Source organism: Adiantum capillus-veneris, chromosome 5 (genome assembly GCF_014529385.1).
Source record: "Adiantum capillus-veneris isolate H3 chromosome 5, ASM1452938v2, whole genome shotgun sequence".
NCBI classification, from domain to species: Eukaryota; Viridiplantae; Streptophyta; class Polypodiopsida; order Polypodiales; family Pteridaceae; genus Adiantum; species Adiantum capillus-veneris.
In genome coordinates this window covers 152,721,420-152,733,978 of record NC_140935.1, presented here as the reverse complement: position 1 = coordinate 152,733,978, position 12,559 = coordinate 152,721,420, and positions in this window count along the sequence as shown.

Below are 12,559 nucleotides of genomic sequence, written 5' to 3'. Positions count from 1 at the left end.
TGGGCCAGCAATCCTTCTTGACGTGGCCCTTCTTGCCGCAGTTCCAACATTCAAGAACTGACTTTGTGCGTGACTTGCTCCGCCTTGAACGATCACGACCCTTTTGGTTTTTGAACCTCACCTTAGGCCTTCCTCTTGTTTCTACTGACAATGCAGCACTTGATGATTCTCCTGTGCTTCTCCTTCGTATTTCCTCGCTTAGGAGAACACCCACAACATCATCAAACTTAAGAGTATTTATACCAGAGATAGAATTACTTACAGCCATCACAAGGCTGTCCCAACTATCCGGTAGAGATGATAATATAAGGAGACCTCGCACTTCGTCATCGAAATTGATTTTCACCGATCGAAGTTGACTTATGTTTGTGTTAAAGTCATTTAGGTGTTCTGCAACTGAACCATTCTCTGCCATCTTTAGATTGAACAAGCGCTTCATAAGATATACCTTATTGGATGCCGATGGTTTCTCGTAGAAGTCGTCAAGTGACTTCATCAAGTCCTCCGTGGTCTTCATCTCCAAAACATTGAAGGCCACCGTTGACGCCAAGCTTAACCGGATTGTTCCCAGGGCCTTTCGATCAAGGACAATCCATGCTTCATCTGCCATTGTTGCGGGCTTCTTCGCAAGACCGCCTAGTGGCAAATAGAGGTCCTTCTGGTAGAGATAGTCTTCAATCTGCATCTTCCAATGTTGGTAGTTTTTGCCGTTGAACTTCTCAATCTTGAGCTTCCCTTCCTACGCCATAACTCCCACTCAATTCAAGGAATCCTTTCCTTGAGATAATTTAGCTACGAGCAAACCTTGCTCTGATACCAGTTGTTAGGAAATAACACGTAGCTAAATAGATAATTGAGTAGATTACTTAATGGAGAGAGACAGATTTACATACACGAGATTATAGAGTAGAGAGAGAGAGAGAGAGTACACACGATATACGTGGTTCACCCAATGTGGGCTACGTCCACGGGAAAGCAGCCACTCAATGGCTTTAGTACTTCAAAACAAGAAGTAGTTTACAAAGGGATTATACCCTTAATGGAGCTCCTGCCTTGCTTCACTCTCACCACCTCACACTCACCTTGTTGCATCAACTTCACACTATGAAATGTGTGTAGAAATGGCCTCCTTTTATAGGCCAAAAGGGCTGCCCTCTCTAATGAGAGACAACCATGTGTAGCCGCCCTTGTGCGAATAAGTCCAAATCGGACCCTCCAATCCGCCCATGTGTGGCCGCCCTTGAGAAGACAAGTCCGCTTTTGAATTCGGCCACCGGCCACTGACTTCCGACCACCGGCCATCGGCCATTGACTACCGGCCAGTGGCCAACCGATCGGTTGTTTTCCGACCACTTTCCGGCCGCCGTGCGGCCATAATATTTCGGCAAAAAAAAAAAGTCTCGGGGGCCTCCGCCCCCGAGGCCTTTAAGGTTGCCCTTGATTCTTGTCCGTGAAAATTTTGGTTTCCGGTGAGTGATTTTCCTTCACACACGATGGCTTCTCCTCATAATGGGGGCCTTACAAATGTGCGCTTTTACCACAGAAAATTACAAGGGTAAATCAGGCTCCATACTTAACATCGGACATGATCAAATCAATAACTTGAACTTTGCAAAAGATCATGGAAAAGAGAGATAATATTCATTTAAAAATCTTGTACATCCGGCTTAACTATCTTTTGATAGGAGGCACTTTGTGATCTCTCTAAGACGCTCTACAACATTGGGTAGAATGGATGTAAGCACAAAAGTATCTATAGCTTGGGCACTGTCAACCCCTAGGGCTTTACTAAGTGCTATGCGTGTTATGCCTTTGCCACAAAAACCAATGCCAAAAGTGGCAATTGCAAGTGATTTTTTCACCAAGATAATTACATGGATTGTTTGAGGGATGGTGGCTAAGCATAGGAGTCTAATTGCAACGTTAAGTAACCACAAAACAAAATGGCCATTGGGGGAGAAATCCTTGTGTATGATGCACACATCCTGCATTGGTAGTTTGCCGATGTAGTGTGCACATTAGGAGAAATACGGACCTTGCATGGGCCTTGTAAGGAGTCCTAATTATTAGGGATTAAGTCTAATGTTGTGTGGTGTTAAGGGGGCAAGGGAATTGTAGAAGGTAGTTTTGAGTAGGCTTTTCTAGCCCATTTTTTAGACAAATGTATGATGTGGATCTAAGGGTTACTTTCTCTCTCTAGATTTTTTGAAGTGAAGGAGGCATAGGGGTGTGACCACATCAGCAAAAACGTGGGTCACTAAGAGTCAAAATTTGACTTTAAAAGAAAATTCATTTTTACTTATTTTTTACTTAAAACTCCCTCCCAACATATATACATATCCAAAAATCATTTTTTGACCCATTTTTTAACCCACAAGCCTAGAAAGTCCACTTTTTCAAAAATCTTTTCATCCAAAAAGTAAAAAACACTTTGTTCTCTCCTCCTCCTCCCTCCTCCCTCCTCCCTTCTCTCTCCCTCTCCTCTTCCTCCCTGTCCCTACCTTCCTCCTCCTCCCCAATCTCTCCCTCCCCCCCTCCCTCCTTCTCTCTTCCCATCTTCCTCAATCTCCCTACCCCTCACCCTCTATCTTTTCATCCTTTGCTTCCTCATGCAACAGCTTCCATGGTGCTCACGGACATCACAAATGGTTTGCTTCCACCACCACGTACTCCGCACACCAAAAGCATACATATTTGCTTACCCACAATGTTTGCACCAAAGACCGCATGTGAGGGTGATCAAAGGTCGTCATAGGAACGTCGCGCCGCTCGTGAGACCAATGTTGACATTTGGGTGGACGGCCATTTGTACCCTTATGATCCTATAAGCCGCTTCCATCCATCCTTTAATAGCCTTTCGACATTTCTTCAATTTCTTGGGAGGGGAGAAGAAGGCTTGTTAGGCTATTGCAAGTGGTTGTGTCTAGCTGCAGGTGTGGATGCACGAATGTCAAGCTCTTCACCTCAAGACATTGGCATTACAAGTGAGTGTTGCCTCTTCGGAGAGGGTGGTTGAAACTCTTCAACAAAAAATGCAAGAAAAAGAATTCCACATTATGAAGCTTGCCAACACCATCACATACTTGAAAGAAACACCCCTTGGTGCAAGGGAACACAAACGCACGTATTCATCCATTGAAACTCTTGCACATTTGGGAGGAGCACGCAAACGGCAAGTGACAGCCACAAGGTGATTTGGTCTTTACTTACACGATGCATTCTTACTTCGCACTATTTTCTAACATTTATTTTTATTGGTTGTTAGAAACTTCATCCATGAGGCATGCGGTGGAACAAGCCAAGATGATCGAGTCAACCTTCTCACTAGTTGTCTCAATACCTAGGATGTGATTTCTATCTTACGATCACCTGAAGGTAAGCACATTAAGGATGCTGTCACCAAGGACCTTATGCGTAAATTGAGAAATGTGGTTAGTGATGATGATGTGCAACAAGCTTGTGATGAGGCTGGAATGAGCACCAAAGCCTATCAGGCTATTTTTCAACTCCTAAAGGATGCCCTCAAAGAGCATGTCATGGAGAACAAGGGTTGGATTGTCGTGATGTCAGAGATGAAGGTAGAGAATGAGAAGCGTCTATTCTGAGATGTCGCATGCTTAATGCCCCAGACCGTGATCAAAAGGACCACGCTTGGAATCCAATATTTCCATTTCCTCTATCAAATGTACATTTTTGTACATTACACACATTCATACATATTTTGATAGGCTATTGAAGCTCCACACTAACTATGCTTTCACAATGAAACCATTGGAAAAGTCCCAAGAAGCGATCGAAAGAGTGGAGGTACTCTTGAATTCCATTGGCTGTCACGGTGGAAATGTGTCTATCGTTGCCGCAAAGAACATAGGGGAGGCCCATGAAATTGCTCAACAAGTGTCAATGAGTGGACAAAAAGCCAGACACTTTTGGAAGAAAGTTTCCCAAGGAAAACCAGGTCGATTTGCTCCTCAAAACAGCTCCAATCAGCAGGCAGGTAACCTTTGGGAGTTTTGGAAGGAGTTATGCAAAGCTACAACTGACAATGATTCAAATAACGAGCTTGCAAACAAGCACAAGAAAGTTTGGGCACATTTTGATAAAATGGTCAAGCTTATGGGCTTTAACAACACAATAGAAGAACAATGCCAATCATTTCAAGAAGCGTTGGCAGATTTTACCAAGGTCTTCACCCTTTCTTGGGGTGAAAATAACATCACACGTTACATGGTAAGCCATGTTATGTGGTGAATTTAATACAAGGGATTTTTTTCATTAAATAATGTGGATCGTTTACTCATGTGAACAACATATCTTGTTTGCGCATGGTGCATTTTTTATGCACAAGTATGGATCACTTGAAATTTTTAGTACTCAAGGCATGGAGAAGTCCCATTATCGAGCAAAGGGGGAAAAATACTCAACATGGTGGTGGAATGGTGCAATCCAATTATTTGGAGGACATGTTCAAATGGTTTTTTCGCACAACATTTACTTGTAAGCTCACAATGGAACGTGCACAGCAATCCAAGATTGCTATTGAAGTGCGGAAATGGGGTCGTCAAGAGCATAACAACTAGTGGCAAATGTCACAAGGTCCCGCCAAGCATGCTGCATGGCAGCAATGCAGAGTGCGACAAGGGTCAAAGTGGATTCTGTGTGAGTCACTACACGTGAATGCATGGTCCAACTCTTAACGACATGTTCATTTAAAAAATAATAGTTTTTTTCCAAAATTAGTGTGAACAGCGCCCTTTTTAAATGGGCCCTTATAAATATTGCCTGCTCTCATAAACCACTCATTTCTTAAGAACATGTGAGCTCTTACCATACCAAATGGCGCGCACTAAACAAACCGTGAAAGAGCATCCGCCTGCCAACAAAAACACCCTTTAAGGATGTGAGAAGCCGGCATGGCTTAAAGGCACAAGAAAATGGCCATGAACACTTGGCCGTTCTAGGAACTCTTCTAGCAGTGGACATGGTAGTAGGGCACAAGAGTCATTGAGGGCTGTAGATTCTTCACATCCACAAGAACAAACACCTAGAAAAAGAATGAAGCAACACGCCCAACACTGGAGAGAAGAAGAGGCCCAGCAAACACCAGAGTCCGATAGGGAGGAGCCGCCGCACCACCAATCACAAGTAGGACCATCTAGGACTCGGGTGGTCCATATAGACACTGAATCAGAGACAGAGCCACCATGGCAGCGAGCTGATATATCGTGCACACACCGGGTGCCCGTTGGGGGGAAGACACTGCCTCGAGGCCAGGGAGCTCTCCCCACAACACAAGATCAGAAGCCAAGGGGGGAATAGGACGAATCAGAAGAGGTTGTAGATACAACCCCTTAGCATGTAAACAGGTGCAAGTCAAAGTTTTTCAAGAAGCCTAAATGCCGCCAGCCAGCAAACGTGCAAGTGCCCCCAAGACAACTGTAGTGGCGCCGAAAAATAGCAAGGGTATTTGCAAAAATGCACCACTACCAGAAGACTACAGAGATTTTAATTCGACGCGTCCCCGTTTGCTCGCACAGTGAAGGAGGTGCTTCAAAGCTATGGAAATCATTACAGAATGCAAGCAATAGCGCTAGAGGCTATTCAAGAAGATGTAGAGGCCCACATCATTTTGGTGTTGGAAGATACCAACCTATGCGCTATTCATGCAGAGCGAGTGACAATACAGCCAAAAGAAATGCAGCTTGCACATCGATTGCGATGAGACTTTGAGCGTTAGTCAAAGTTACCCCTCTTTTTGTATTGCACGCCCTTATCTTTGTAATGAGATGACTTTGAAATGACAATATGATTAACAGTTGTGTCTACTGTGTCTATTATCCATGTGTTTTGAGTTTATTGTTTTTGAACATGAAGAGTTAAATATAAATCAAACATTAACTTTCTGGGTATCCTATGTGGCAGAGAAGCCTAGTAGGTGCAAAAAAAAGGGTGGCCACAAGGGTGTGCAAATGGCCCATCCATCAGTTTTGGATGGCCAATTTGCGTGCCCTTGTGTCCACCCTTTTTTTTGCAATTTCAAGCTTTGTTTACCCCATAGGATATCAAAAAAGTAAACATATCGTAAAACTAAGTGTCTATGCAACATTAAATTAGATTTTTCAAATGTCCAATGTAATTGGGCCTTTTGGTGCAGGGATGTATTAGGTAGAGCTGAAGCAGGTGATAGTGTGCTTGAAAACTTAAATTTAGAGTTGATCTCACGTTTTCTACTATCCTTGAGTGCAAATATATGCTCCATATGCCAAAAAAAGGGTGTTCACAAGGGCGTGCAAATTGACCATCCAAAACTGATGGATGGGCCATATGTGCGCCCTTCTGGCCACCTTTTTTTGGCACCTGGTAGGCTTCTCTACCCCCAGGATACTTAAAAAACATAGATTAACTGAAAGAAATTGGTTTTGCGGCATTGCTTTAGAGAAACCACTTCTTTTCACTCAGATGTGTTTTATGATTTCCCCAGAATTAAGGTAAGTTGAAAGAAGTATCATGTGCATTCAACTTCCGCTGTGTTGTTACTTCAAGCAAAAAAGACACAGCTTATTGAAACATATCACCAATTACAACAATTTCCAAGATTTACAGATCACATCTAAAAGAATGTACAAGATTGAGAGACAATTTGGAATATTTTTTATTACTTCCAAAAAGTTGATTTTACATCATGTATCTGAGGAGTTCATAATTTTCTTGACCATTTCCTGGCACCTCTCTTGCACTTAAGGCAACTCCCCAGTCAAGAGGGACTGTGCTATGGCCTTTGGGTTAGTTGAGCCAATGGAAGCATGCATCCCTATCTGATCAAGCACTTTACCATGGAAGACAGTGCCAAATGCTGTGCATACAAGGGATCTATGCACTAAGAACATTAGATGCGCAGTTTGAGCAATGGTGCTCAAACACAAAACCTTGCTCAAATCTTTCAACAACCAAGTCATAAAATGGGCTTGGGGAGTAAATTCATTATGGACAATGGCCACATTGCAAGGGGTGTGTTTTTAATGCGCAAGGGAAGACTGAGGTCCAAAGCCCGTCCGCTTGCCACCCGTCCTTGTAGCAAAATCATCAACCTACACGACGTCCTGTCATAAACCAATGAAGGTTGAGAAAAAAGACAATGAAGGATAAAAAAAATAACATGAAAATTAGGATAGAGTTTACCTCCTACTCCTTGTCATCCTCCTCCCTATTGCCCTTTCCATCCAAGTCAATGCTCCCATCCACCGCAGCTACGAGCTTTGGATTAGATGGGGGGTTGCGTAGTGGCATATGCATCCTAGTGGCCTCAACCTTGGCTTGCGGGGCTTGGAATTCTTCCTCAGCCACGTGCAACTGCTCTGTTGCCAGTACCTCCACACACACAATTGCAATAGTGTCAGCAACAGTCCCCAAGTGGCAAGAGCTTGCTTTTTAGGGCATTGTGTAAGGTTTCCAGTTTACGAAACCTTCAAAACTGTACTAAGCTTGGAAAACTTAATGGAAAATACTATTGCCGGACTCCAAACACTATTAATTTTGGTATTTTTGGAATTATAAGCAGAGCTTTACTATGTCTAGAAATTTTCAGAATCTGATTCCGATAAAAACGGGAACAGTTCCGGGACCTGGAAAATTACCATAGAAATTTAATTAATAACAAAAATTGGATGGGTTCATTTTAATCATTAGCAAAGACTTCTTTACACTAAGGTTCTAGAGTTAAATAGGAAATTCCAAATTTCATCATGGAAAATCTGCAAAAATCAAACAGGCAAATTCTGGAAGGTATGGGGTGAGTGTGGAAGCTGTGGAAACTTGCCAGGGGCAGTGATGGCAAAAAAATGCGCAAATTTCAGCCTGGGGGGTTGCTTGGACTAGGGGAAAGCTGCCAAAAGCTGCCAGATGGCCAGGAAAAGCTATAAATAGGACCATTCTCTTCATATTTTGTTAGACTTGGAGCCTTGAGAATTCCTCTCTCATCTAGGGAGAAACACTACGCAGAATTCATTAGAGTTAATTCTCTAATTGATTAGCCTAGCAGGTAATTAACCTAATCCCTCTCAATTAGTAAGGTTAGATTAAGATAAATGATTAATTAATCAAAGATGAAGCCTATATAAGCTTCTTAAACCTCTTTAAATTAATAAATCTCTTCTGATTATTATAATTAAGCTTAGTAATACTAAGCTAATTATTTATCCTCTCATATTAGGGCTGGAATTAGCCAATTTAGCCATGATTTAATGGTAAAAATATTAATTAGGATTAGATTAAGTTGAATTATTTATCAGAGATACATTAGACAATTATTAATCTAGGAAAATTATCCTATAACTTTCTGAGAAGTTTTCATAATTAATTAGGCCTAAATACTCTCTTTTTTGGGAAATTTTAATAGGGGAAATTAGTAAATGGAATTCAAATGCTTCCATATAATTATCAATGGTTAATTAGGTGTTTAATAACCCATAAAAATTAGGGGAAGTTCAGAAAGTTAATTTCGATAATTATTTTAGCTGAAATACCTTGTGTTTTTGAGTAATTTTAATAGGGGAAATTAGTAAATGGAATTCAAATGGTTCCATATAATTATCAGTGGTTAATCAGGTGTTCAATAACCTTTTATAATTAGAAGAAGTTCAAAAAGTTAATTTAGCTAATTATCTTAGCTAAAATACCCTGTTTTTGAAAAATTTCAATAGGGGAAATTAGTAAATGGAATTCAAATGCTTCCATATAATTATCAGTGGTTAATTAGGTGTTCAATAACCCGTGATAATTAGGAAAAGTTCAGAAAGTTAATTTAGCTAATTATCTTAGCTAAAATACCCTATCTTTTGAGAAATTTTAATAGGGGAAATTAGTAATTAGAATTCAAATACTTCCATATAATTATTATTGATTAATTGAGTGTTCAAGTACCTGTGATAATTAGTAGAAGTTCAGAAAGTTAACTTAGATAATTACTTTAGCTAAATTACTCTGTTTTTTGAACACTTTTAATAGGGGAAATTAGTAAATAGAATTCAGATGCTCTCATATAACTATCAGTGGTTAATTAAGTGATCAATAACCTGTGATAATTAGGAAAAGTTCAGAAAGATAATTTAACTAATTATCTTAGCTAAAATACCCTATTTTTTGAGAAGTTTTAATAGAGGAAATTAATAAATGGAATTCAAATGCTTCCATATAATTATCAGTGATTAATTAAGTGTTCAAGTACCTGTGATAATTAGGAAAAAATCAGAGAGTTAAGTTAGCTAATTACTTTAGCTAAATTACTCTTTGTTTTGAACATATTTAATAGGGGAAATTAGTAAATAGAATTGAAATGCTCCGATATAATTATCAGTGGTTAATTAAGTGTTCAATGACCCGTGATAATAAGGAGAAATTAAGAAATCTAATTTAGCTAATTATCTTAGCTAAAATACCATGTGTTTTGAGAAATTTTAATAGGGGAAATTAGTAAATGGAATTCAAATCCTTCCATATAATTATTAGGGGTAAATCAGGTGTTCAAAAACCTGTGATAATTAGGAGAAAGCCAGAAAAGGAATCTAGCTAATTACTCTAGCTAAAATACCCTCTTTTTTGAGGAATTTAAAGAGGAGAAATTAGTAAATAGACTTAAATTGAATTGAGATCTTTATAAAAGTTTTATTAGACCTTAAGATACCTGTGGTAATTATGCTACCACTAGAAAATTAGTTTAACTATATATCCCAGTAAAATTACTACAATTTTTGGGAAAAATAAAAAAGGGAATATAGTAAAGTAAATAGAAACCCTTTGATATCAATACCAGAGAAGGAATATACTTTGGGGAATCTATTATAATTATCCTAACCTTAGATAAATAGTTTAGGGATGTACTTTGGTCAAAAGTAACCAAATTTTGTATATAATGGATAAGAAAAATTAAGAAATAAAATTATCTAAATACCAAAGAATTAACCAAGGTCCAAAACCCTTATTTTTGGGTAACAAGGAAAAATAAATGTTATACAATAAATCCTCTAATGGATTAAGTCTTTTTATAAGGCTGCGGAAATGGCTCCCAAGAGAACCAGGGGAAACCCTTTGACGGAAGATGAAGATGCTAGTAACAAACGCAACAAAGCAACTAACGACCATGAAGCAGGGCCTAGCCATAGGCCAAGAGAGGAGAGTTTACGGGCACATGCCCCACAGCAGATGGACAACCAGTCCCAGGTGGTTTTCAATTATGCCATTAATAAGCTTTTAGATTTCATTTTGAGTTAAGCATTGCATATGAAGGTTTAGGAAGGAAAACACTGGCTGAAAAAGGAAGGTAACTTCCACGAAACCCACGATCAATGATTGTAATTAGGAAATAAATGATTGGGTTATTACTGGTTAAAATAGGAAGGAAATGTTTGACCATCCTTAAGATAGCTTGTCTCAATACACCTCTGATTCCCTAGAAATATTTTTACTCCAGGTAATGAGTAACGATGGAGATACCATCATGGAGGAGTCGGTTACCTCTGCACGTGTGGAGTCTTTACCCCGTGCTTGTTTATGTTTATGGATAGTACTTTTAAGTTTATCCTAGAGGAACCGCCCGGTTGTATGGGCAACTAGTTTTGGCGTATGGGCGCCCGGACTTTGGGTGAAGACTTTTTCCACCCCAGTTATATAAATAAGGAATGGGTGCCATTTTTCACCCTTGTATAGGTGGTCTTGAGACAAGTTAGTACTGGTCAGTGATACCTTAAAATGACAGTACCTTGTCTTAAGTTTAAAGATGTCTGTTTTCTGAAAGAATGTCTTCAATGCTGTTTTAAAAGGTTGCTTTAAGGAAATGCAGTTGAAAAATTAAAAAGGAATCATTATTTAAATTGTGGAAAGAATGTGGTAGTAATTAAACAACAATAAAATCATGTGTGAGTGCGGGGTGCTAAGTGGGGATTGACTAAGGTTGTCAATCATGGACGGGTGGACCTGATTAGTCAGGTAACTATCCATTCCCGCGCACTAAAACGTTTAGAAACTTCACTTGGACGAGGGATCCACCAGCGGCTGTGCCCTCACACATGTTAGAGGGAAAAAAGTGTTGGCTAAGGAAACCTTAATCTAAAGGATGAAGATTTAGGGCCGGAATTTTTTTTTAAGGATCCCGTTTCCACTGCGAGACAGGACTAGGTCTCTTCTAGGGCTATGAACCTAAACCATTGCCAATGGTAAGGGTGAATTCCCTAGAATTTTTCTTGTTTAAAGGCTTTGACTTTAGTAGGCCTAGAGACCTGTCAAAGGTTCCATCCCGCTTTTGGTGTTGGCGGGATTGGAGCCGTTACACATTGGCATATTGTCTAAGGGACATTTGGTGCTCTTGCATAGCAAGCTCAAGCATTCATGCATAGAAGGCCAAATGCTTTCTCCAAATCATGCATAAACACATACTCCTCCCCATCCACTACCATTGAGGAGAAGCGGATGATTTCTGCCTCTGGGATAGCTACATCCGTAAATGGTAGTGGCACTAGAGTGTCACTAGGGCCAGCCACAATGATGGATTTCTCAACCACTTCCTCGAGCCCCCTGGGGTACTCGAGCCGAAGTTTCTTTCCTTCCGCTGCAAGGTTCATGGACATTATATCCTTCTCCTTGGTGTCCTTGATAAAGGACCCAACCTGAAGGTGTGGTACGCGAAGCTCCTCCAAATCAGGTTCCTCTCTCACCAAGAAGATGAATGTTGCTAGCCAAGAAAGGTACTCCACCCCCAACTTGTGCTTCTTGAGCGCTGACACCCCTGGGGCTTGCTCATCCAAGAAATGGCCCGCGTCAGTGGCAATTTCTTGGAATTGTCACAATCGCTTAGAGAATGGGCGATCACCTTTGTGTATGTAGCACAAAAGATCGCAAGGCACCCTGATCCCTGCATGTGGGGAGATAGATACAGAATATTTTATGATGTGCTCCTCCATGAATGCAAAAATCTTGGCAAATGCATCCACGTGACGGGCAATTGTGGCATCAAGGTCAGGGAGACGAGTAAATAAGGTGTGGAGGTCCAACTTCCATTTGTATTTGGTGTCCTCGAGGAAGAGGATGAAACGTGACAAAGGGGTGGATGTGGGTGTAGATGCAAAGGCTGTGGAAGCGTCCATGTCTAGCTTGGGGTGTAGATAGAGAGTGGAGGAGCTCAAGAGTTATGAAAGTGAAAAAAGTGAATGAGTTATGTGGCCCCCCTTTCATAATGGTCCCTTTTTTAAAGACATTTAAAAAAAAAGACGTACTTTCACCAAAAAATGATCTTTCATCTCAATGCAAAAATTATATTCAAAGACATGATTTGCCGAAGCAAATCATGTTGATTACATCAGGGATCATTTTCAAAATTGCATGAGTTACAATGTTATAAGAGTGATAGCATAGCTCCATCCATCCCCCAGTCCTCCTTGACCTTCAATTTGTCTTCCATTCTCTTTCCAATCTCCAGACATTCATTACAATAAGCATCCAATGATCAACAAACTATGATGTATTGAAAATGTGGTGGAAGCATTCTCACCTTGTGACCTTCTAAACTAAA